The sequence below is a fragment of the Pleurodeles waltl genome, chromosome 10 (assembly GCF_031143425.1).
Source record: "Pleurodeles waltl isolate 20211129_DDA chromosome 10, aPleWal1.hap1.20221129, whole genome shotgun sequence".
Classification (NCBI taxonomy): domain Eukaryota; kingdom Metazoa; phylum Chordata; class Amphibia; order Caudata; family Salamandridae; genus Pleurodeles; species Pleurodeles waltl.
The window spans coordinates 328,033,059-328,057,921 of NC_090449.1; the positions used below are offsets into that span (position 1 = coordinate 328,033,059).

Sequence of the window (24,863 nt, forward strand, 5' to 3'; positions counted from 1 at the left end):
AGTGTGAAAATTGCAGCGTTGTCAGCCAGCAAGCGTACACTCAGATGTACTGAAAAGTCACAGCTGCGGGTAGAGACAAATATCTGATGCCTAAATGCCTGAAACCAGAGCCTGTGAAAGCATCACACAGAGCACACTGAAAGCAAGCAGGAAGGAAGCCAAGGCATGGTGATCCTTTTTTTCTCCTGAGGCTAAAAATATTTTGCACAACAATGCTTTGAGTGGAATGAGGAATCTTCAAGCTTTGTGTATTTTGAGTAAAATTTGTGTGTTTTCTGCTAAAAAGGGTGTGTTGGGGATTTGGACCCGGACACCAACGAGCGAGGGCACAGAAGCACCACTGCTCAGACCCTGCTCCTAGGGTTGAGGGCAGAGAGTGGGCGAATACATCGCAAGGCAAGAAAATGCACATGGTTCTCTCTTCTGCAATATGACTAGAGTCATTTCCATGGTCGTCATCGAACATGACATAAAACGCCTCTATCCTTTAGACCTTTTGGCCCATAATTACAAGAGGATGACTGAGTGAGACGCTCTGCCAAATTTGGCAGCCTCGCACTCAGTCATTTTCAAAATGCAGGGAAGCGCCGTATTTAGTAGAATACAGCGCACCCCTGTGCTTCCCTCTGCGCCAGCTCTAAATTAGCTGCCGAGCACCAACGCAGCCATCCTTGCGCCATGGTACAAGGATGGCTGCGTGGAGGGGGAAATTGTTTTTGTTCAGGAAGGCACACCTTCCTGCACAACAGAAATCTTCAGTGGCGATATGTTCGTGCAGCACACATAGAAAGAGCAAAAATGAGGAGAAATGAAAACATTTCTGCTCGTTTCTCCACTATAACGACACCCATTGTATGGCGCTTGGATTTTGGCGCTGCCACAGATTTACAAAAACTCGTAAAACTGGAGCAGCATCAAAATGCTATGGTGTTGCAGTGGCCCACCCAGAGCAACGCCCATTGCACGCCCCTTCCAGGGAAAGGGCTGCGTGTGAAGGGGCCGTATTTACAAGGTGGTGTTAAGCCACAAAACGTGGTTGAACGGCGTCTTGTAAATACGGCACAGTACATAGTGCCACCGGGGCGTCACTAAAGATGATGTGCCGGTGGCGATAGGGCCTTGTAAGTCTGGCCCTTTCTTTGCTCAAGGTGTATGTTCTTGGTGAAGGTAGGAAAGCCATTTTCGCTCTCATACCTTCCTTCCTTGGCTGGCTTGACCACAGTAGGCCCAGGCTTCAATGGAAAGGTCAAAAAGGGAGCAACTGACTGCCGTAAGGTGTATCGTCTTCTCTTGGTGAGTTGAGACCGATGCCCTTGGAGCGTAGTACCTCACGATGGTGAGGGATAGACACAGCCTCTTTAATTTCAATTTACCTGTCAGGTGAGGTGGTAAATGCAAATAATGTGATAAAGCACAGCAACTTGCTGTTTCTGCCTGGCCTCGAACCAGGGACCTTTCGCGTGTAAGGCGAACGTGATAACCACTACACTACAGAAACAGACATGCCTGCTTATTTGCTTCATGTGGCTATGCATTGGACTGGAACCACTGCACTGGAAACAGACACACCTGCTTTCTTTATGTGGCTATGCTTTGGACTGGAATGCAAGGACTAAGGGACAATATTCATGACGCTCAAAGCTGAGCCTTTCTGACAGGATCTCTTCCTTTGGAAGAAAGGAACTGGGATCACTTTCATTCCAAGAGGTGATTTCAAAACCAGCCCTGCAATTACTTTGGAGAAGCACTGTGCATTTCATGTTCCAACGAGAAGTGCTGCTCCAACACAAAAAAGCAGTTAGAAAGAAATCCCGCACTCCTTCATCATGCCGAACTGCCTCGACACCAGTAGAAAGCATGCAATGCATTCCACCATGGCATCTTACAAGAGTGGAAAGCAGAAATACTCCTGTTTAAAAACAGATCGAACCTATGAAGGCACGGGCTCGTCCGGGATTTGAACCCGGGACCTCTCACACCCAAAGCGAGAATCATACCCCTAGACCAACGAGCCTGCTGCTGCAAAAGCCTTTCAAACATCTTCTGAAGTGTCTTTGTGAAAAAGCAGGGCCACTTGGAGACTCTCCTTCTAAGCGTGCCATAGCAATTGATGTTTTGTGCCAAGGGTTTTTTTTTTGCCTCTAGCAAGGCAAGAGGTAGTCAAGAAGCCCTATGCTAGCAAGCTGAACTGTGGCGCTGATGAGAAAAGCAGACCCTTTCTGGTAGTTGTACGCCTCCGCAGGACCTGGGCCCTTGCACCGTAGACTTCCAGACCAGAAGCACTGAAGGGCCTGCCATCTCTTGCGCCTGAGCCAGAGGAGCATGCCTCTTGTATTCAAGCACAATTGCTCGCTCAGTGCTCGATCAGGCGAGATTTATATGAGTGCCTCACAGGCCTGAAACACTCACCTGGGAGACGCGGGGTGGCTGAATTCCCAGAATGGCCTTCGATAGGAAAATCACCTCCTTTCCTCCCGACTCATTTCAGAATTGGGTGAAAATCGCAAGACAGTGTTCAGGGGTGCATGGGTACTGCCTACTCCCAGCTGCCTCTCTGTCTTCTTCATGTTAATTTCAAGTCACAAGGAGGGACCATTGCCATTCTGCTCCGCCCACCTAACCAGGAAACCCAGGTTGAGCTTGTCTGCCTGTTGTTGTTGCAGGGGCAGTGCCTTCTCTGCCCAAAAGTGGCAGGAGAGCCTCACTTCAAACGATGGAATCAACTGCTTAAGTAGAAACCAGCATGGTAGTTACAGTGATAAGGTGCAGCTCTAACAGAAGGCGTGACTGAGATGCCCCTTCCAGAAATACATGGAATGCTGATTGAGGGCCCAGCCGGAGGGTTGGTGGATTTCTTTTCATATGCTACAGCAGCTTGCAAAGATAGTGTTGTGGGGAGCTGGCTGTGCAAGCAGAGGAAGATTTAAGGGCAGAAAATAGACCTATCAGAAGTGCGATATGAACCCACAACTACATGAGCAAACCAGGATGCTTAGCTTAACTGAAGATCAAGCTCTCTTGAGGCTGCCGCCTTAGACCACTCGGCCATCCTGACAGCTGAGTCTGTGTTTAGGTCTGACTCCTCAGTCTGCACTTGTCGATGCTGCCGCTTGCAATGTTCCTATCAAGGTGACAGGTTTAAAGGCCCCACAATATAACATGGCCAAGAAAAAAAAAAGTAAAAAACAGAATAAGAAACCAGGCACATGCACGACTACGCAAAGATGCAGATAACTTTTTACCGGCCTGCAATAGTAATACAAGTTTTACACAGGTCACAAGTTTTTAAAGGCCATCCCTGAGTGAGACTAAGCTTTTAGGGAGCAAACACAAAAGCAGACACTGCCCATTGTTTCTGCCCGGTCTCGAACCGGGGACCTTTCGCGTGTTAGGCGAACGTGATAACCACTACACTACAGAAACAAGCATGAGGGCTTGACTGAAGGAGCAAAATTCCCCTCATATGTTTGCCCGATTGCCTCTATACTTGATCAGCAGTTGCTCGCAAAGCGAGGAGTAAGTGTGAAAATTGCAGCGTTGTCAGCCAGCAAGCGTACACTCAGATGTACTGAAAAGTCACAGCTGCGGGTAGAGACAAATATCTGATGCCTAAATGCCTGAAACCAGAGCCTGTGAAAGCATCACACAGAGCACACTGAAAGCAAGCAGGAAGGAAGCCAAGGCATGGTGATCCTTTTTTTCTCCTGAGGCTAAAAATATTTTGCACAACAATGCTTTGAGTGGAATGAGGAATCTTCAAGCTTTGTGTATTTTGAGTAAAATTTGTGTGTTTTCTGCTAAAAAGGGTGTGTTGGGGATTTGGACCCGGACACCAACGAGCGAGGGCACAGAAGCACCACTGCTCAGACCCTGCTCCTAGGGTTGAGGGCAGAGAGTGGGCGAATACATCGCAAGGCAAGAAAATGCACATGGTTCTCTCTTCTGCAATATGACTAGAGTCATTTCCATGGTCGTCATCGAACATGACATAAAACGCCTCTATCCTTTAGACCTTTTGGCCCATAATTACAAGAGGATGACTGAGTGAGACGCTCTGCCAAATTTGGCAGCCTCGCACTCAGTCATTTTAAAAATGCAGGGAAGCGCCGTATTTAGTAGAATACAGCGCACCCCTGTGCTTCCCTCTGCGCCAGCTCTAAATTAGCTGCCGAGCACCAACGCAGCCATCCTTGCGCCATGGTACAAGGATGGCTGCGTGGAGGGGGAAATTGTTTTTGTTCAGGAAGGCACACCTTCCTGCACAACAGAAATCTTCAGTGGCGATATGTTCGTGCAGCACACATAGAAAGAGCAAAAATGAGGAGAAATGAAAACATTTCTGCTCGTTTCTCCACTACAACGACACCCATTGTATGGCGCTTGGATTTTGGCGCTGCCACAGATTTACAAAAACTCGTAAAACTGGAGCAGCATCAAAATGCTATGGTGTTGCAGTGGCCCACCCAGAGCAACGCCCATTGCACGCCCCTTCCAGGGAAAGGGCTGCGTGTGAAGGGGCCGTATTTACAAGGTGGTGTTAAGCCACAAAACGTGGTTGAACGGCGTCTTGTAAATACGGCACAGTACATAGTGCCACCGGGGCGTCACTAAAGATGATGTGCCGGTGGCGATAGGGCCTTGTAAGTCTGGCCCTTTCTTTGCTCAAGGTGTATGTTCTTGGTGAAGGTAGGAAAGCCATTTTCGCTCTCATACCTTCCTTCCTTGGCTGGCTTGACCACAGTAGGCCCAGGCTTCAATGGAAAGGTCAAAAAGGGAGCAACTGACTGCCGTAAGGTGTATCGTCTTCTCTTGGTGAGTTGAGACCGATGCCCTTGGAGCGTAGTACCTCACGATGGTGAGGGATAGACACAGCCTCTTTAATTTCAATTTACCTGTCAGGTGAGGTGGTAAATGCAAATAATGTGATAAAGCACAGCAACTTGCTGTTTCTGCCTGGCCTCGAACCAGGGACCTTTCGCGTGTAAGGCGAACGTGATAACCACTACACTACAGAAACAGACATGCCTGCTTATTTGCTTCATGTGGCTATGCATTGGACTGGAACCACTGCACTGGAAACAGACACACCTGCTTTCTTTATGTGGCTATGCTTTGGACTGGAATGCAAGGACTAAGGGACAATATTCATGACGCTCAAAGCTGAGCCTTTCTGACAGGATCTCTTCCTTTGGAAGAAAGGAACTGGGATCACTTTCATTCCAAGAGGTGATTTCAAAACCAGCCCTGCAATTACTTTGGAGAAGCACTGTGCATTTCATGTTCCAACGAGAAGTGCTGCTCCAACACAAAAAAGCAGTTAGAAAGAAATCCCGCACTCCTTCATCATGCCGAACTGCCTCGACACCAGTAGAAAGCATGCAATGCATTCCACCATGGCATCTTACAAGAGTGGAAAGCAGAAATACTCCTGTTTAAAAACAGATCGAACCTATGAAGACACGGGGTCGTCCGGGATTTGAACCCGGGACCTCTCACACCCAAAGCGAGAATCATACCCCTAGACCAACGAGCCTGCTGCTGCAAAAGCCTTTCAAACATCTTCTGAAGTGTCTTTGTGAAAAAGCAGGGCCACTTGGAGACTCTCCTTCTAAGCGTGCCATAGCAATTGATGTTTTGTGCCAAGGGTTTTTTTTTTGCCTCTAGCAAGGCAAGAGGTAGTCAAGAAGCCCTATGCTAGCAAGCTGAACTGTGGCGCTGATGAGAAAAGCAGACCCTTTCTGGTAGTTGTACGCCTCCGCAGGACCTGGGCCCTTGCACCGTAGACTTCCAGACCAGAAGCACTGAAGGGCCTGCCATCTCTTGCGCCTGAGCCAGAGGAGCATGCCTCTTGTATTCAAGCACAATTGCTCGCTCAGTGCTCAATCAGGCTCGATCAGGCGAGATTTATATGAGTGCCTCACATGCCTGAAACACTCACCTGGGAGACGTGGGGTGGCTGAATTCCCAGAATGGCCTTCGATAGGAAAATCACCTCCTTTCCTCCCGACTCATTTCAGAATTGGGTGAAAATCGCAAGACAGTGTTCAGGGGTGCATGGGTACTGCCTACTCCCAGCTGCCTCTCTGTCTTCTTCATGTTAATTTCAAGTCACAAGGAGGGACCATTGCCATTCTGCTCCGCCCACCTAACCAGGAAACCCAGGTTGAGCTTGTCTGCCTGTTGTTGTTGCAGGGGCAGTGCCTTCTCTGCCCAAAAGTGGCAGGAGAGCCTCACTTCAAACGATGGAATCAACTGCTTAAGTAGAAACCAGCATGGTAGTTACAGTGATAAGGTGCAGCTCTAACAGAAGGCGTGACTGAGATGCCCCTTCCAGAAATACATGGAATGCTGATTGAGGGCCCAGCCGGAGGGTTGGTGGATTTCTTTTCATATGCTACAGCAGCTTGCAAAGATAGTGTTGTGGGGAGCTGGCTGTGCAAGCAGAGGAAGATTTAAGGGCAGAAAATAGACCTATCAGAAGTGCGATATGAACCCACAACTACATGAGCAAACCAGGATGCTTAGCTTAACTGAAGATCAAGCTCTCTTGAGGCTGCCGCCTTAGACCACTCGGCCATCCTGACAGCTGAGTCTGTGTTTAGGTCTGACTCCTCAGTCTGCACTTGTCGATGCTGCCGCTTGCAATGTTCCTATCAAGGTGACAGGTTTAAAGGCCCCACAATATAACATGGCCAAGAAAAAAAAAAGTAAAAAACAGAATAAGAAACCAGGCACATGCACGACTACGCAAAGATGCAGATAACTTTTTACCGGCCTGCAATAGTAATACAAGTTTTACACAGGTCACAAGTTTTTAAAGGACATCCCTGAGTGAGACTAAGCTTTTAGGGAGCAAACACAAAAGCAGACACTGCCCATTGTTTCTGCCCGGTCTCGAACCGGGGACCTTTCGCGTGTTAGGCGAACGTGATAACCACTACACTACAGAAACAAGCATGAGGGCTTGACTGAAGGAGCAAAATTCCCCTCATATGTTTGCCCGATTGCCTCTATACTTGATCAGCAGTTGCTCGCAAAGCGAGGAGTAAGTGTGAAAATTGCAGCGTTGTCAGCCAGCAAGCGTACACTCAGATGTACTGAAAAGTCACAGCTGCGGGTAGAGACAAATATCTGATGCCTAAATGCCTGAAACCAGAGCCTGTGAAAGCATCACACAGAGCACACTGAAAGCAAGCAGGAAGGAAGCCAAGGCATGGTGATCCTTTTTTTCTCCTGAGGCTAAAAATATTTTGCACAACAATGCTTTGAGTGGAATGAGGAATCTTCAAGCTTTGTGTATTTTGAGTAAAATTTGTGTGTTTTCTGCTAAAAAGGGTGTGTTGGGGATTTGGACCCGGACACCAACGAGCGAGGGCACAGAAGCACCACTGCTCAGACCCTGCTCCTAGGGTTGAGGGCAGAGAGTGGGCGAATACATCGCAAGGCAAGAAAATGCACATGGTTCTCTCTTCTGCAATATGACTAGAGTCATTTCCATGGTCGTCATCGAACATGACATAAAACGCCTCTATCCTTTAGACCTTTTGGCCCATAATTACAAGAGGATGACTGAGTGAGACGCTCTGCCAAATTTGGCAGCCTCGCACTCAGTCATTTTCAAAATGCAGGGAAGCGCCGTATTTAGTAGAATACAGCGCACCCCTGTGCTTCCCTCTGCGCCAGCTCTTAATTAGCTGCCGAGCACCAACGCAGCCATCCTTGCGCCATGGTACAAGGATGGCTGCGTGGAGGGGGAAATTGTTTTTGTTCAGGAAGGCACACCTTCCTGCACAACAGAAATCTTCAGTGGCGATATGTTCGTGCAGCACACATAGAAAGAGCAAAAATGAGGAGAAATGAAAACATTTCTGCTCGTTTCTCCACTATAACGACACCCATTGTATGGCGCTTGGATTTTGGCGCTGCCACAGATTTACAAAAACTCGTAAAACTGGAGCAGCATCAAAATGCTATGGTGTTGCAGTGGCCCACCCAGAGCAACGCCCATTGCACGCCCCTTCCAGGGAAAGGGCTGCGTGTGAAGGGGCCGTATTTACAAGGTGGTGTTAAGCCACAAAACGTGGTTGAACGGCGTCTTGTAAATACGGCACAGTACATAGTGCCACCGGGGCGTCACTAAAGATGATGTGCCGGTGGCGATAGGGCCTTGTAAGTCTGGCCCTTTCTTTGCTCAAGGTGTATGTTCTTGGTGAAGGTAGGAAAGCCATTTTCGCTCTCATACCTTCCTTCCTTGGCTGGCTTGACCACAGTAGGCCCAGGCTTCAATGGAAAGGTCAAAAAGGGAGCAACTGACTGCCGTAAGGTGTATCGTCTTCTCTTGGTGAGTTGAGACCGATGCCCTTGGAGCGTAGTACCTCACGATGGTGAGGGATAGACACAGCCTCTTTAATTTCAATTTACCTGTCAGGTGAGGTGGTAAATGCAAATAATGTGATAAAGCACAGCAACTTGCTGTTTCTGCCTGGCCTCGAACCAGGGACCTTTCGCGTGTAAGGCGAACGTGATAACCACTACACTACAGAAACAGACATGCCTGCTTATTTGCTTCATGTGGCTATGCATTGGACTGGAACCACTGCACTGGAAACAGACACACCTGCTTTCTTTATGTGGCTATGCTTTGGACTGGAATGCAAGGACTAAGGGACAATATTCATGACGCTCAAAGCTGAGCCTTTCTGACAGGATCTCTTCCTTTGGAAGAAAGGAACTGGGATCACTTTCATTCCAAGAGGTGATTTCAAAACCAGCCCTGCAATTACTTTGGAGAAGCACTGTGCATTTCATGTTCCAACGAGAAGTGCTGCTCCAACACAAAAAAGCAGTTAGAAAGAAATCCCGCACTCCTTCATCATGCCGAACTGCCTCGACACCAGTAGAAAGCATGCAATGCATTCCACCATGGCATCTTACAAGAGTGGAAAGCAGAAATACTCCTGTTTAAAAACAGATCGAACCTATGAAGGCACGGGCTCGTCCGGGATTTGAACCCGGGACCTCTCACACCCAAAGCGAGAATCATACCCCTAGACCAACGAGCCTGCTGCTGCAAAAGCCTTTCAAACATCTTCTGAAGTGTCTTTGTGAAAAAGCAGGGCCACTTGGAGACTCTCCTTCTAAGCGTGCCATAGCAATTGATGTTTTGTGCCAAGGGTTTTTTTTTTGCCTCTAGCAAGGCAAGAGGTAGTCAAGAAGCCCTATGCTAGCAAGCTGAACTGTGGCGCTGATGAGAAAAGCAGACCCTTTCTGGTAGTTGTACGCCTCCGCAGGACCTGGGCCCTTGCACCGTAGACTTCCAGACCAGAAGCACTGAAGGGCCTGCCATCTCTTGCGCCTGAGCCAGAGGAGCATGCCTCTTGTATTCAAGCACAATTGCTCGCTCAGTGCTCGATCAGGCGAGATTTATATGAGTGCCTCACAGGCCTGAAACACTCACCTGGGAGACGCGGGGTGGCTGAATTCCCAGAATGGCCTTCGATAGGAAAATCACCTCCTTTCCTCCCGACTCATTTCAGAATTGGGTGAAAATCGCAAGACAGTGTTCAGGGGTGCATGGGTACTGCCTACTCCCAGCTGCCTCTCTGTCTTCTTCATGTTAATTTCAAGTCACAAGGAGGGACCATTGCCATTCTGCTCCGCCCACCTAACCAGGAAACCCAGGTTGAGCTTGTCTGCCTGTTGTTGTTGCAGGGGCAGTGCCTTCTCTGCCCAAAAGTGGCAGGAGAGCCTCACTTCAAACGATGGAATCAACTGCTTAAGTAGAAACCAGCATGGTAGTTACAGTGATAAGGTGCAGCTCTAACAGAAGGCGTGACTGAGATGCCCCTTCCAGAAATACATGGAATGCTGATTGAGGGCCCAGCCGGAGGGTTGGTGGATTTCTTTTCATATGCTACAGCAGCTTGCAAAGATAGTGTTGTGGGGAGCTGGCTGTGCAAGCAGAGGAAGATTTAAGGGCAGAAAATAGACCTATCAGAAGTGCGATATGAACCCACAACTACATGAGCAAACCAGGATGCTTAGCTTAACTGAAGATCAAGCTCTCTTGAGGCTGCCGCCTTAGACCACTCGGCCATCCTGACAGCTGAGTCTGTGTTTAGGTCTGACTCCTCAGTCTGCACTTGTCGATGCTGCCGCTTGCAATGTTCCTATCAAGGTGACAGGTTTAAAGGCCCCACAATATAACATGGCCAAGAAAAAAAAAAGTAAAAAACAGAATAAGAAACCAGGCACATGCACGACTACGCAAAGATGCAGATAACTTTTTACCGGCCTGCAATAGTAATACAAGTTTTACACAGGTCACAAGTTTTTAAAGGCCATCCCTGAGTGAGACTAAGCTTTTAGGGAGCAAACACAAAAGCAGACACTGCCCATTGTTTCTGCCCGGTCTCGAACCGGGGACCTTTCGCGTGTTAGGCGAACGTGATAACCACTACACTACAGAAACAAGCATGAGGGCTTGACTGAAGGAGCAAAATTCCCCTCATATGTTTGCCCGATTGCCTCTATACTTGATCAGCAGTTGCTCGCAAAGCGAGGAGTAAGTGTGAAAATTGCAGCGTTGTCAGCCAGCAAGCGTACACTCAGATGTACTGAAAAGTCACAGCTGCGGGTAGAGACAAATATCTGATGCCTAAATGCCTGAAACCAGAGCCTGTGAAAGCATCACACAGAGCACACTGAAAGCAAGCAGGAAGGAAGCCAAGGCATGGTGATCCTTTTTTTCTCCTGAGGCTAAAAATATTTTGCACAACAATGCTTTGAGTGGAATGAGGAATCTTCAAGCTTTGTGTATTTTGAGTAAAATTTGTGTGTTTTCTGCTAAAAAGGGTGTGTTGGGGATTTGGACCCGGACACCAACGAGCGAGGGCACAGAAGCACCACTGCTCAGACCCTGCTCCTAGGGTTGAGGGCAGAGAGTGGGCGAATACATCGCAAGGCAAGAAAATGCACATGGTTCTCTCTTCTGCAATATGACTAGAGTCATTTCCATGGTCGTCATCGAACATGACATAAAACGCCTCTATCCTTTAGACCTTTTGGCCCATAATTACAAGAGGATGACTGAGTGAGACGCTCTGCCAAATTTGGCAGCCTCGCACTCAGTCATTTTCAAAATGCAGGGAAGCGCCGTATTTAGTAGAATACAGCGCACCCCTGTGCTTCCCTCTGCGCCAGCTCTAAATTAGCTGCCGAGCACCAACGCAGCCATCCTTGCGCCATGGTACAAGGATGGCTGCGTGGAGGGGGAAATTGTTTTTGTTCAGGAAGGCACACCTTCCTGCACAACAGAAATCTTCAGTGGCGATATGTTCGTGCAGCACACATAGAAAGAGCAAAAATGAGGAGAAATGAAAACATTTCTGCTCGTTTCTCCACTATAACGACACCCATTGTATGGCGCTTGGATTTTGGCGCTGCCACAGATTTACAAAAACTCGTAAAACTGGAGCAGCATCAAAATGCTATGGTGTTGCAGTGGCCCACCCAGAGCAACGCCCATTGCACGCCCCTTCCAGGGAAAGGGCTGCGTGTGAAGGGGCCGTATTTACAAGGTGGTGTTAAGCCACAAAACGTGGTTGAACGGCGTCTTGTAAATACGGCACAGTACATAGTGCCACCGGGGCGTCACTAAAGATGATGTGCCGGTGGCGATAGGGCCTTGTAAGTCTGGCCCTTTCTTTGCTCAAGGTGTATGTTCTTGGTGAAGGTAGGAAAGCCATTTTCGCTCTCATACCTTCCTTCCTTGGCTGGCTTGACCACAGTAGGCCCAGGCTTCAATGGAAAGGTCAAAAAGGGAGCAACTGACTGCCGTAAGGTGTATCGTCTTCTCTTGGTGAGTTGAGACCGATGCCCTTGGAGCGTAGTACCTCACGATGGTGAGGGATAGACACAGCCTCTTTAATTTCAATTTACCTGTCAGGTGAGGTGGTAAATGCAAATAATGTGATAAAGCACAGCAACTTGCTGTTTCTGCCTGGCCTCGAACCAGGGACCTTTCGCGTGTAAGGCGAACGTGATAACCACTACACTACAGAAACAGACATGCCTGCTTATTTGCTTCATGTGGCTATGCATTGGACTGGAACCACTGCACTGGAAACAGACACACCTGCTTTCTTTATGTGGCTATGCTTTGGACTGGAATGCAAGGACTAAGGGACAATATTCATGACGCTCAAAGCTGAGCCTTTCTGACAGGATCTCTTCCTTTGGAAGAAAGGAACTGGGATCACTTTCATTCCAAGAGGTGATTTCAAAACCAGCCCTGCAATTACTTTGGAGAAGCACTGTGCATTTCATGTTCCAACGAGAAGTGCTGCTCCAACACAAAAAAGCAGTTAGAAAGAAATCCCGCACTCCTTCATCATGCCGAACTGCCTCGACACCAGTAGAAAGCATGCAATGCATTCCACCATGGCATCTTACAAGAGTGGAAAGCAGAAATACTCCTGTTTAAAAACAGATCGAACCTATGAAGGCACGGGCTCGTCCGGGATTTGAACCCGGGACCTCTCACACCCAAAGCGAGAATCATACCCCTAGACCAACGAGCCTGCTGCTGCAAAAGCCTTTCAAACATCTTCTGAAGTGTCTTTGTGAAAAAGCAGGGCCACTTGGAGACTCTCCTTCTAAGCGTGCCATAGCAATTGATGTTTTGTGCCAAGGGTTTTTTTTTTGCCTCTAGCAAGGCAAGAGGTAGTCAAGAAGCCCTATGCTAGCAAGCTGAACTGTGGCGCTGATGAGAAAAGCAGACCCTTTCTGGTAGTTGTACGCCTCCGCAGGACCTGGGCCCTTGCACCGTAGACTTCCAGACCAGAAGCACTGAAGGGCCTGCCATCTCTTGCGCCTGAGCCAGAGGAGCATGCCTCTTGTATTCAAGCACAATTGCTCGCTCAGTGCTCAATCAGGCTCGATCAGGCGAGATTTATATGAGTGCCTCACAGGCCTGAAACACTCACCTGGGAGACGCGGGGTGGCTGAATTCCCAGAATGGCCTTCGATAGGAAAATCACCTCCTTTCCTCCCGACTCATTTCAGAATTGGGTGAAAATCGCAAGACAGTGTTCAGGGGTGCATGGGTACTGCCTACTCCCAGCTGCCTCTCTGTCTTCTTCATGTTAATTTCAAGTCACAAGGAGGGACCATTGCCATTCTGCTCCGCCCACCTAACCAGGAAACCCAGGTTGAGCTTGTCTGCCTGTTGTTGTTGCAGGGGCAGTGCCTTCTCTGCCCAAAAGTGGCAGGAGAGCCTCACTTCAAACGATGGAATCAACTGCTTAAGTAGAAACCAGCATGGTAGTTACAGTGATAAGGTGCAGCTCTAACAGAAGGCGTGACTGAGATGCCCCTTCCAGAAATACATGGAATGCTGATTGAGGGCCCAGCCGGAGGGTTGGTGGATTTCTTTTCATATGCTACAGCAGCTTGCAAAGATAGTGTTGTGGGGAGCTGGCTGTGCAAGCAGAGGAAGATTTAAGGGCAGAAAATAGACCTATCAGAAGTGCGATATGAACCCACAACTACATGAGCAAACCAGGATGCTTAGCTTAACTGAAGATCAAGCTCTCTTGAGGCTGCCGCCTTAGACCACTCGGCCATCCTGACAGCTGAGTCTGTGTTTAGGTCTGACTCCTCAGTCTGCACTTGTCGATGCTGCCGCTTGCAATGTTCCTATCAAGGTGACAGGTTTAAAGGCCCCACAATATAACATGGCCAAGAAAAAAAAAAGTAAAAAACAGAATAAGAAACCAGGCACATGCACGACTACGCAAAGATGCAGATAACTTTTTACCGGCCTGCAATAGTAATACAAGTTTTACACAGGTCACAAGTTTTTAAAGGCCATCCCTGAGTGAGACTAAGCTTTTAGGGAGCAAACACAAAAGCAGACACTGCCCATTGTTTCTGCCCGGTCTCGAACCGGGGACCTTTCGCGTGTTAGGCGAACGTGATAACCACTACACTACAGAAACGAGCATGAGGGCTTGACTGAAGGAGCAAAATTCCCCTCATATGTTTGCCCGATTGCCTCTATACTTGATCAGCAGTTGCTCGCAAAGCGAGGAGTAAGTGTGAAAATTGCAGCGTTGTCAGCCAGCAAGCGTACACTCAGATGTACTGAAAAGTCACAGCTGCGGGTAGAGACAAATATCTGATGCCTAAATGCCTGAAACCAGAGCCTGTGAAAGCATCACACAGAGCACACTGAAAGCAAGCAGGAAGGAAGCCAAGGCATGGTGATCCTTTTTTTCTCCTGAGGCTAAAAATATTTTGCACAACAATGCTTTGAGTGGAATGAGGAATCTTCAAGCTTTGTGTATTTTGAGTAAAATTTGTGTGTTTTCTGCTAAAAAGGGTGTGTTGGGGATTTGGACCCGGACACCAACGAGCGAGGGCACAGAAGCACCACTGCTCAGACCCTGCTCCTAGGGTTGAGGGCAGAGAGTGGGCGAATACATCGCAAGGCAAGAAAATGCACATGGTTCTCTCTTCTGCAATATGACTAGAGTCATTTCCATGGTCGTCATCGAACATGACATAAAACGCCTCTATCCTTTAGACCTTTTGGCCCATAATTACAAGAGGATGACTGAGTGAGACGCTCTGCCAAATTTGGCAGCCTCGCACTCAGTCATTTTCAAAATGCAGGGAAGCGCCGTATTTAGTAGAATACAGCGCACCCCTGTGCTTCCCTCTGCGCCAGCTCTAAATTAGCTGCCGAGCACCAACGCAGCCATCCTTGCGCCATGGTACAAGGATGGCTGCGTGGAGGGGGAAATTGTTTTTGTTCAGGAAGGCACACCTTCCTGCACAACAGAAATCTTCAGTGGCGATATGTTCGTGCAGCACACATAGAAAGAGCAAAAATGAGGAGAAATGAAAACATTTCTGCTCGTTTCTCCACTATAACGACACCCATTGTATGGCGCTTGGATTTTGGCGCTGCCACAGATTTACAAAAACTCGTAAAACTGGAGCAGCATCAAAATGCTATGGTGTTGCAGTGGCCCACCCAGAGCAACGCCCATTGCACGCCCCTTCCAGGGAAAGGGCTGCGTGTGAAGGGGCCGTATTTACAAGGTGGTGTTAAGCCACAAAACGTGGTTGAACGGCGTCTTGTAAATACGGCACAGTACATAGTGCCACCGGGGCGTCACTAAAGATGATGTGCCGGTGGCGATAGGGCCTTGTAAGTCTGGCCCTTTCTTTGCTCAAGGTGTATGTTCTTGGTGAAGGTAGGAAAGCCATTTTCGCTCTCATACCTTTCTTCCTTGGCTGGCTTGACCACAGTAGGCCCAGGCTTCAATGGAAAGGTCAAAAAGGGAGCAACTGACTGCCGTAAGGTGTATCGTCTTCTCTTGGTGAGTTGAGACCGATGCCCTTGGAGCGTAGTACCTCACGATGGTGAGGGATAGACACAGCCTCTTTAATTTCAATTTACCTGTCAGGTGAGGTGGTAAATGCAAATAATGTGAGAAAGCACAGCAACTTGCTGTTTCTGCCTGGCCTCGAACCAGGGACCTTTCGCGTGTAAGGCGAACATGATAACCACTACACTACAGAAACAGACATGCCTGCTTATTTGCTTCATGTGGCTATGCATTGGACTGGAACCACTGCACTGGAAACAGACACACCTGCTTTCTTTATGTGGCTATGCTTTGGACTGGAATGCAAGGACTAAGGGACAATATTCATGACGCTCAAAGCTGAGCCTTTCTGACAGGATCTCTTCCTTTGGAAGAAAGGAACTGGGATCACTTTCATTCCAAGAGGTGATTTCAAAACCAGCCCTGCAATTACTTTGGAGAAGCACTGTGCATTTCATGTTCCAACGAGAAGTGCTGCTCCAACACAAAAAAGCAGTTAGAAAGAAATCCCGCACTCCTTCATCATGCCGAACTGCCTCGACACCAGTAGAAAGCATGCAATGCATTCCACCATGGCATCTTACAAGAGTGGAAAGCAGAAATACTCCTGTTTAAAAACAGATCGAACCTATGAAGGCACGGGCTCGTCCGGGATTTGAACCCGGGACCTCTCACACCCAAAGCGAGAATCATACCCCTAGACCAACGAGCCTGCTGCTGCAAAAGCCTTTCAAACATCTTCTGAAGTGTCTTTGTGAAAAAGCAGGGCCACTTGGAGACTCTCCTTCTAAGCGTGCCATAGCAATTGATGTTTTGTGCCAAGGGTTTTTTTTTTGCCTCTAGCAAGGCAAGAGGTAGTCAAGAAGCCCTATGCTAGCAAGCTGAACTGTGGCGCTGATGAGAAAAGCAGACCCTTTCTGGTAGTTGTACGCCTCCGCAGGACCTGGGCCCTTGCACCGTAGACTTCCAGACCAGAAGCACTGAAGGGCCTGCCATCTCTTGCGCCTGAGCCAGAGGAGCATGCCTCTTGTATTCAAGCACAATTGCTCGCTCAGTGCTCGATCAGGCGAGATTTATATGAGTGCCTCACAGGCCTGAAACACTCACCTGGGAGACGCGGGGTGGCTGAATTCCCAGAATGGCCTTCGATAGGAAAATCACCTCCTTTCCTCCCGACTCATTTCAGAATTGGGTGAAAATCGCAAGACAGTGTTCAGGGGTGCATGGGTACTGCCTACTCCCAGCTGCCTCTCTGTCTTCTTCATGTTAATTTCAAGTCACAAGGAGGGACCATTGCCATTCTGCTCCGCCCACCTAACCAGGAAACCCAGGTTGAGCTTGTCTGCCTGTTGTTGTTGCAGGGGCAGTGCCTTCTCTGCCCAAAAGTGGCAGGAGAGCCTCACTTCAAACGATGGAATCAACTGCTTAAGTAGAAACCAGCATGGTAGTTACAGTGATAAGGTGCAGCTCTAACAGAAGGCGTGACTGAGATGCCCCTTCCAGAAATACATGGAATGCTGATTGAGGGCCCAGCCGGAGGGTTGGTGGATTTCTTTTCATATGCTACAGCAGCTTGCAAAGATAGTGTTGTGGGGAGCTGGCTGTGCAAGCAGAGGAAGATTTAAGGGCAGAAAATAGACCTATCAGAAGTGCGATATGAACCCACAACTACATGAGCAAACCAGGATGCTTAGCTTAACTGAAGATCAAGCTCTCTTGAGGCTGCCGCCTTAGACCACTCGGCCATCCTGACAGCTGAGTCTGTGTTTAGGTCTGACTCCTCAGTCTGCACTTGTCGATGCTGCCGCTTGCAATGTTCCTATCAAGGTGACAGGTTTAAAGGCCCCACAATATAACATGGCCAAGAAAAAAAAAAGTAAAAAACAGAATAAGAAACCAGGCACATGCACGACTACGCAAAGATGCAGATAACTTTTTACCGGCCTGCAATAGTAATACAAGTTTTACACAGGTCACAAGTTTTTAAAGGCCATCCCTGAGTGAGACTAAGCTTTTAGGGAGCAAACACAAAAGCAGACACTGCCCATTGTTTCTGCCCGGTCTCGAACCGGGGACCTTTCGCGTGTTAGGCGAACGTGATAACCACTACACTACAGAAACAAGCATGAGGGCTTGACTGAAGGAGCAAAATTCCCCTCATATGTTTGCCCGATTGCCTCTATACTTGATCAGCAGTTGCTCGCAAAGCGAGGAGTAAGTGTGAAAATTGCAGCGTTGTCAGCCAGCAAGCGTACACTCAGATGTACTGAAAAGTCACAGCTGCGGGTAGAGACAAATATCTGATGCCTAAATGCCTGAAACCAGAGCCTGTGAAAGCATCACACAGAGCACACTGAAAGCAAGCAGGAAGGAAGCCAAGGCATGGTGATCCTTTTTTTCTCCTGAGGCTAAAAATATTTTGCACAACAATGCTTTGAGTGGAATGAGGAATCTTCAAGCTTTGTGTATTTTGAGTAAAATTTGTGTGTTTTCTGCTAAAAAGGGTGTGTTGGGGATTTGGACCCGGACACCAACGAGCGAGGGCACAGAAGCACCACTGCTCAGACCCTGCTCCTAGGGTTGAGGGCAGAGAGTGGGCGAATACATCGCAAGGCAAGAAAATGCACATGGTTCTCTCTTCTGCAATATGACTAGAGTCATTTCCATGGTCGTCATCGAACATGACATAAAACGCCTCTATCCTTTAGACCTTTTGGCCCATAATTACAAGAGGATGACTGAGTGAGACGCTCTGCCAAATTTGGCAGCCTCGCACTCAGTCATTTTCAAAATGCAGGGAAGCGCCGTATTTAGTAGAATACAGCGCACCCCTGTGCTTCCCTCTGCGCCAGCTCTAAATTAGCTGCCGAGCACCAACGCAGCCATCCTTGCGCCATGGTACAAGGATGGCTGCGTGGAGGGGGAAATTGTTTTTGTTCAGGAAGGCACACCTTCCTGCACAACAGAAATCTTCAGTGGCGATATGTTCGTGCAGCACACATAGAAAGAGCAAAAATGAGGAGAAATGAAAACATTTCTGCTCGTTTCTCCACTATAACGACACCCATTGTATGGCGCTTGGATTTTGGCGCTGCCACAGATTTACAAAAACTCGTAAAACTGGAGCAGCATCAAAATGCTATGGTGTTGCAGTGGCCCACCCAGAGCAACGCCCATTGCACGCCCCTTCCAGGGAAAGGGCTGCGTGTGAAGGGGCCGTATTTACAAGGTGGTGTTAAGCCACAAAACGTGGTTGAACGGCGTCTTGTAAATACGGCACAGTACATAGTGCCACCGGGGCGTCACTAAAGATGATGTGCCGGTGGCGATAGGGCCTTGTAAGTCTGGCCCTTTCTTTGCTCAAGGTGTATGTTCTTGGTGAAGGTAGGAAAGCCATTTTCGCTCTCATACCTTCCTTCCTTGGCTGGCTTGACCACAGTAGGCCCAGGCTTCAATGGAAAGGTCAAAAAGGGAGCAACTGACTGCCGTAAGGTGTATCGTCTTCTCTTGGTGAGTTGAGACCGATGCCCTTGGAGCGTAGTACCTCACGATGGTGAGGGATAGACACAGCCTCTTTAATTTCAATTTACCTGTCAGGTGAGGTGGTAAATGCAAATAATGTGATAAAGCACAGCAACTTGCTGTTTCTGCCTGGCCTCGAACCAGGGACCTTTCGCGTGTAAGGCGAACGTGATAACCACTACACTACAGAAACAGACATGCCTGCTTATTTGCTTCATGTGGCTATGCATTGGACTGGAACCACTGCACTGGAAACAGACACACCTGCTTTCTTTATGTGGCTATGCTTTGGACTGGAATGCAAGGACTAAGGGACAATATTCATGACGCTCAAAGCTGAGCCTTTCTGACAGGATCTCTTCCTTTGGAAGAAAGGAACTGGGATCACTTTCATTCCAAGAGGTGATTTCAAAACCAGCCCTGCAATTACTTTGGAGAAGCACTGTGCATTTCATGTTCCAACGAGAAGTGCTGCTCCAACACAAAAAAGCAGTTAGAAAGAAATCCCGCACTCCTTCATCATGCCGAACTGCCTCGACACCAGTAGAAAGCATGCAATGCATTCCACCATGGCATCTTACAAGAGTGGAAAGCAGAAATACTCCTGTTTAAAAACAGATCGAACCTATGAAGGCACGGGCTCGTCCGGGATTTGAACCCGGGACCTCTCACACCCAAAGCGAGAATCATACCCCTAGACCAACGAGCCTGCTGCTGCAAAAGCCTTTCAAACATCTTCTGAAGTGTCTTTGTGAAAAAGCAGGGCCACTTGGAGACTCTCCTTCTAAGCGTGCCATAGCAATTGATGTTTTGTGCCAAGGGTTTTTTTTTTGCCTCTAGCAAGGCAAGAGGTAGTCAAGAAGCCCTATGCTAGCAAGCTGAACTGTGGCGCTGATGAGAAAAGCAGACCCTTTCTGGTAGTTGTACGCCTCCGCAGGACCTGGGCCCTTGCACCGTAGACTTCCAGACCAGAAGCACTGAAGGGCCTGCCATCTCTTGCGCCTGAGCCAGAGGAGCATGCCTCTTGTATTCAAGCACAATTGCTCGCTCAGTGCTCGATCAGGCGAGATTTATATGAGTGCCTCACAGGCCTGAAACACTCACCTGGGAGACGCGGGGTGGCTGAATTCCCAGAATGGCCTTCGATAGGAAAATCACCTCCTTTCCTCCCGACTCATTTCAGAATTGGGTGAAAATCGCAAGACAGTGTTCAGGGGTGCATGGGTACTGCCTACTCCCAGCTGCCTCTCTGTCTTCTTCATGTTAATTTCAAGTCACAAGGAGGGACCATTGCCATTCTGCTCCGCCCACCTAACCAGGAAACCCAGGTTGAGCTTGTCTGCCTGTTGTTGTTGCAGGGGCAGTGCCTTCTCTGCCCAAAAGTGGCAGGAGAGCCTCACTTCAAACGATGGAATCAACTGCTTAAGTAGAAACCAGCATGGTAGTTACAGTGATAAGGTGCAGCTCTAACAGAAGGCGTGACTGAGATGCCCCTTCCAGAAATACATGGAATGCTGATTGAGGGCCCAGCCGGAGGGTTGGTGGATTTCTTTTCATATGCTACAGCAGCTTGCAAAGATAGTGTTGTGGGGAGCTGGCTGTGCAAGCAGAGGAAGATTTAAGGGCAGAAAATAGACCTATCAGAAGTGCGATATGAACCCACAACTACATGAGCAAACCAGGATGCTTAGCTTAACTGAAGATCAAGCTCTCTTGAGGCTGCCGCCTTAGACCACTCGGCCATCCTGACAGCTGAGTCTGTGTTTAGGTCTGACTCCTCAGTCTGCACTTGTCGATGCTGCCGCTTGCAATGTTCCTATCAAGGTGACAGGTTTAAAGGCCCCACAATATAACATGGCCAAGAAAAAAAAAAGTAAAAAACAGAATAAGAAACCAGGCACATGCACGACTACGCAAAGATGCAGATAACTTTTTACCGGCCTGCAATAGTAATACAAGTTTTACACAGGTCACAAGTTTTTAAAGGCCATCCCTGAGTGAGACTAAGCTTTTAGGGAGCAAACACAAAAGCAGACACTGCCCATTGTTTCTGCCCGGTCTCGAACCGGGGACCTTTCGCGTGTTAGGCGAACGTGATAACCACTACACTACAGAAACAAGCATGAGGGCTTGACTGAAGGAGCAAAATTCCCCTCATATGTTTGCCCGATTGCCTCTATACTTGATCAGCAGTTGCTCGCAAAGCGAGGAGTAAGTGTGAAAATTGCAGCGTTGTCAGCCAGCAAGCGTACACTCAGATGTACTGAAAAGTCACAGCTGCGGGTAGAGACAAATATCTGATGCCTAAATGCCTGAAACCAGAGCCTGTGAAAGCATCACACAGAGCACACTGAAAGCAAGCAGGAAGGAAGCCAAGGCATGGTGATCCTTTTTTTCTCCTGAGGCTAAAAATATTTTGCACAACAATGCTTTGAGTGGAATGAGGAATCTTCAAGCTTTGTGTATTTTGAGTAAAATTTGTGTGTTTTCTGCTAAAAAGGGTGTGTTGGGGATTTGGACCCGGACACCAACGAGCGAGGGCACAGAAGCACCACTGCTCAGACCCTGCTCCTAGGGTTGAGGGCAGAGAGTGGGCGAATACATCGCAAGGCAAGAAAATGCACATGGTTCTCTCTTCTGCAATATGACTAGAGTCATTTCCATGGTCGTCATCGAACATGACATAAAACGCCTCTATCCTTTAGACCTTTTGGCCCATAATTACAAGAGGATGACTGAGTGAGACGCTCTGCCAAATTTGGCAGCCTCGCACTCAGTCATTTTCAAAATGCAGGGAAGCGCCGTATTTAGTAGAATACAGCGCACCCCTGTGCTTCCCTCTGCGCCAGCTCTAAATTAGCTGCCGAGCACCAACGCAGCCATCCTTGCGCCATGGTACAAGGATGGCTGCGTGGAGGGGGAAATTGTTTTTGTTCAGGAAGGCACACCTTCCTGCACAACAGAAATCTTCAGTGGCGATATGTTCGTGCAGCACACATAGAAAGAGCAAAAATTAGGAGAAATGAAAACATTTCTGCTCGTTTCTCCACTATAACGACACCCATTGTATGGCGCTTGGATTTTGGCGCTGCCACAGATTTACAAAAACTCGTAAAACTGGAGCAGCATCAAAATGCTATGGTGTTGCAGTGGCCCACCCAGAGCAACGCCCATTGCACGCCCCTTCCAGGGAAAGGGCTGCGTGTGAAGGGGCCGTATTTACAAGGTGGTGTTAAGCCACAAAACGTGGTTGAACGGCGTCTTGTAAATACGGCACAGTACATAGTGCCACCGGGGCGTCACTAAAGATGATGTGCCGGTGGCGATAGGGCCTTGTAAGTCTGGCCCTTTCTCTGCTCAAGGTGTATGTTCTTGGTGAAGGTAGGAAAGCCATTTTCGCTCTCATACCTTCCTTCCTTGGCTGGCTTGACCACAGTAGGCCCAGGCTTCAATGGAAAGGTCAAAAAGGGAGCAACTGACTGCCGTAAGGTGTATCGTCTTCTCTTGGTGAGTTGAGACCGATGCCCTTGGAGCGTAGTACCTCACGATGGTGAGGGATAGACACAGCCTCTTTAATTTCAATTTACCTGTCAGGTGAGGTGGTAAATGCAAATAATGTGATAAAGCACAGCAACTTGCTGTTTCTGCCTGGCCTCGAACCAGGGACCTTTCGCGTGTAAGGCGAACGTGATAACCACTACACTACAGAAACAGACATGCCTGCTTATTTGCTTCATGTGGCTATGCATTGGACTGGAACCACTGCACTGGAAACAGACACACCTGCTTTCTTTATGTGGCTATGCTTTGGACTGGAATGCAAGGACTAAGGGACAATATTCATGACGCTCAAAGCTGAGCCTTTCTGACAGGATCTCTTCCTTTGGAAGAAAGGAACTGGGATCACTTTCATTCCAAGAGGTGATTTCAAAACCAGCCCTGCAATTACTTTGGAGAAGCACTGTGCATTTCATGTTCCAACGAGAAGTGCTGCTCCAACACAAAAAAGCAGTTAGAAAGAAATCCCGCACTCCTTCATCATGCCGAACTGCCTCGACACCAGTAGAAAGCATGCAATGCATTCCACCATGGCATCTTACAAGAGTGGAAAGCAGAAATACTCCTGTTTAAAAACAGATCGAACCTATGAAGGCACGGGCTCGTCCGGGATTTGAACCCGGGACCTCTCACACCCAAAGCGAGAATCATACCCCTAGACCAACGAGCCTGCTGCTGCAAAAGCCTTTCAAACATCTTCTGAAGTGTCTTTGTGAAAAAGCAGGGCCACTTGGAGACTCTCCTTCTAAGCGTGCCATAGCAATTGATGTTTTGTGCCAAGGGGTTTTTTTTTGCCTCTAGCAAGGCAAGAGGTAGTCAAGAAGCCCTATGCTAGCAAGCTGAACTGTGGCGCTGATGAGAAAAGCAGACCCTTTCTGGTAGTTGTACGCCTCCGCAGGACCTGGGCCCTTGCACCGTAGACTTCCAGACCAGAAGCACTGAAGGGCCTGCCATCTCTTGCGCCTGAGCCAGAGGAGCATGCCTCTTGTATTCAAGCACAATTGCTCGCTCAGTGCTCGATTAGGCGAGATTTATATGAGTGCCTCACAGGCCTGAAACACTCACCTGGGAGACGCGGGGTGGCTGAATTCCCAGAATGGCCTTCGATAGGAAAATCACCTCCTTTCCTCCCGACTCATTTCAGAATTGGGTGAAAATCGCAAGACAGTGTTCAGGGGTGCATGGGTACTGCCTACTCCCAGCTGCCTCTCTGTCTTCTTCATGTTAATTTCAAGTCACAAGGAGGGACCATTGCCATTCTGCTCTGCCCACCTAACCAGGAAACCCAGGTTGAGCTTGTCTGCCTGTTGTTGTTGCAGGGGCAGTGCCTTCTCTGCCCAAAAGTGGCAGGAGAGCCTCACTTCAAACGATGGAATCAACTGCTTAAGTAGAAACCAGCATGGTAGTTACAGTGATAAGGTGCAGCTCTAACAGAAGGCGTGACTGAGATGCCCCTTCCAGAAATACATGGAATGCTGATTGAGGGCCCAGCCGGAGGGTTGGTGGATTTCTTTTCATATGCTACAGCAGCTTGCAAAGATAGTGTTGTGGGGAGCTGGCTGTGCAAGCAGAGGAAGATTTAAGGGCAGAAAATAGACCTATCAGAAGTGCGATATGAACCCACAACTACATGAGCAAACCAGGATGCTTAGCTTAACTGAAGATCAAGCTCTCTTGAGGCTGCCGCCTTAGACCACTCGGCCATCCTGACAGCTGAGTCTGTGTTTAGGTCTGACTCCTCAGTCTGCACTTGTCGATGCTGCCGCTTGCAATGTTCCTATCAAGGTGACAGGTTTAAAGGCCCCACAATATAACATGGCCAAGAAAAAAAAAAGTAAAAAACAGAATAAGAAACCAGGCACATGCACGACTACGCAAAGATGCAGATAACTTTTTACCGGCCTGCAATAGTAATACAAGTTTTACACAGGTCACAAGTTTTTAAAGGCCATCCCTGAGTGAGACTAAGCTTTTAGGGAGCAAACACAAAAGCAGACACTGCCCATTGTTTCTGCCCGGTCTCGAACCGGGGACCTTTCGCGTGTTAGGCGAACGTGATAACCACTACACTACAGAAACAAGCATGAGGGCTTGACTGAAGGAGCAAAATTCCCCTCATATGTTTGCCCGATTGCCTCTATACTTGATCAGCAGTTGCTCGCAAAGCGAGGAGTAAGTGTGAAAATTGCAGCGTTGTCAGCCAGCAAGCGTACACTCAGATGTACTGAAAAGTCACAGCTGCGGGTAGAGACAAATATCTGATGCCTAAATGCCTGAAACCAGAGCCTGTGAAAGCATCACACAGAGCACACTGAAAGCAAGCAGGAAGGAAGCCAAGGCATGGTGATCCTTTTTTTCTCCTGAGGCTAAAAATATTTTGCACAA

The 24,863-nt window shown here is 48.3% G+C and overlaps 20 non-coding genes across 20 annotated transcripts; all 20 read right to left on the bottom strand.

The window, feature by feature from the left end:
• Positions 1–1,425: 1,425 nt before the first annotated feature.
• TRNAV-UAC (transfer RNA valine (anticodon UAC)) lies at positions 1,426–1,498 on the bottom strand. Its single transcript has one exon. It is a non-coding gene; the product is annotated as a tRNA-Val (tRNA).
• A 444-nt stretch (positions 1,499–1,942) lies between these two features.
• TRNAP-UGG (transfer RNA proline (anticodon UGG)) lies at positions 1,943–2,014 on the bottom strand. The gene has a single exon. It is a non-coding gene; the product is annotated as a tRNA-Pro (tRNA).
• A 1,336-nt stretch (positions 2,015–3,350) lies between these two features.
• TRNAV-AAC (transfer RNA valine (anticodon AAC)) lies at positions 3,351–3,423 on the bottom strand. Its single transcript has one exon. It is a non-coding gene; the product is annotated as a tRNA-Val (tRNA).
• Positions 3,424–4,944: 1,521 nt separating this feature from the next.
• On the bottom strand, positions 4,945–5,017 carry TRNAV-UAC (transfer RNA valine (anticodon UAC)). The gene has a single exon. It is a non-coding gene; the product is annotated as a tRNA-Val (tRNA).
• Positions 5,018–6,879: 1,862 nt separating this feature from the next.
• Positions 6,880–6,952, bottom strand: TRNAV-AAC (transfer RNA valine (anticodon AAC)). The gene has a single exon. It is a non-coding gene; the product is annotated as a tRNA-Val (tRNA).
• A 1,521-nt stretch (positions 6,953–8,473) lies between these two features.
• Positions 8,474–8,546, bottom strand: TRNAV-UAC (transfer RNA valine (anticodon UAC)). The gene has a single exon. It is a non-coding gene; the product is annotated as a tRNA-Val (tRNA).
• Positions 8,547–8,990: 444 nt separating this feature from the next.
• Positions 8,991–9,062, bottom strand: TRNAP-UGG (transfer RNA proline (anticodon UGG)). Its single transcript has one exon. It is a non-coding gene; the product is annotated as a tRNA-Pro (tRNA).
• A 1,336-nt stretch (positions 9,063–10,398) lies between these two features.
• TRNAV-AAC (transfer RNA valine (anticodon AAC)) lies at positions 10,399–10,471 on the bottom strand. The gene has a single exon. It is a non-coding gene; the product is annotated as a tRNA-Val (tRNA).
• A 1,521-nt stretch (positions 10,472–11,992) lies between these two features.
• Positions 11,993–12,065, bottom strand: TRNAV-UAC (transfer RNA valine (anticodon UAC)). Its single transcript has one exon. It is a non-coding gene; the product is annotated as a tRNA-Val (tRNA).
• Positions 12,066–12,509: 444 nt separating this feature from the next.
• On the bottom strand, positions 12,510–12,581 carry TRNAP-UGG (transfer RNA proline (anticodon UGG)). The gene has a single exon. It is a non-coding gene; the product is annotated as a tRNA-Pro (tRNA).
• Positions 12,582–13,927: 1,346 nt separating this feature from the next.
• TRNAV-AAC (transfer RNA valine (anticodon AAC)) lies at positions 13,928–14,000 on the bottom strand. Its single transcript has one exon. It is a non-coding gene; the product is annotated as a tRNA-Val (tRNA).
• Positions 14,001–15,521: 1,521 nt separating this feature from the next.
• Positions 15,522–15,594, bottom strand: TRNAV-UAC (transfer RNA valine (anticodon UAC)). The gene has a single exon. It is a non-coding gene; the product is annotated as a tRNA-Val (tRNA).
• A 444-nt stretch (positions 15,595–16,038) lies between these two features.
• Positions 16,039–16,110, bottom strand: TRNAP-UGG (transfer RNA proline (anticodon UGG)). Its single transcript has one exon. It is a non-coding gene; the product is annotated as a tRNA-Pro (tRNA).
• A 1,336-nt stretch (positions 16,111–17,446) lies between these two features.
• Positions 17,447–17,519, bottom strand: TRNAV-AAC (transfer RNA valine (anticodon AAC)). Its single transcript has one exon. It is a non-coding gene; the product is annotated as a tRNA-Val (tRNA).
• A 1,521-nt stretch (positions 17,520–19,040) lies between these two features.
• TRNAV-UAC (transfer RNA valine (anticodon UAC)) lies at positions 19,041–19,113 on the bottom strand. Its single transcript has one exon. It is a non-coding gene; the product is annotated as a tRNA-Val (tRNA).
• A 444-nt stretch (positions 19,114–19,557) lies between these two features.
• On the bottom strand, positions 19,558–19,629 carry TRNAP-UGG (transfer RNA proline (anticodon UGG)). Its single transcript has one exon. It is a non-coding gene; the product is annotated as a tRNA-Pro (tRNA).
• Positions 19,630–20,965: 1,336 nt separating this feature from the next.
• TRNAV-AAC (transfer RNA valine (anticodon AAC)) lies at positions 20,966–21,038 on the bottom strand. Its single transcript has one exon. It is a non-coding gene; the product is annotated as a tRNA-Val (tRNA).
• Positions 21,039–22,559: 1,521 nt separating this feature from the next.
• On the bottom strand, positions 22,560–22,632 carry TRNAV-UAC (transfer RNA valine (anticodon UAC)). Its single transcript has one exon. It is a non-coding gene; the product is annotated as a tRNA-Val (tRNA).
• Positions 22,633–23,076: 444 nt separating this feature from the next.
• Positions 23,077–23,148, bottom strand: TRNAP-UGG (transfer RNA proline (anticodon UGG)). The gene has a single exon. It is a non-coding gene; the product is annotated as a tRNA-Pro (tRNA).
• A 1,336-nt stretch (positions 23,149–24,484) lies between these two features.
• Positions 24,485–24,557, bottom strand: TRNAV-AAC (transfer RNA valine (anticodon AAC)). Its single transcript has one exon. It is a non-coding gene; the product is annotated as a tRNA-Val (tRNA).
• Positions 24,558–24,863: the final 306 nt, after the last annotated feature.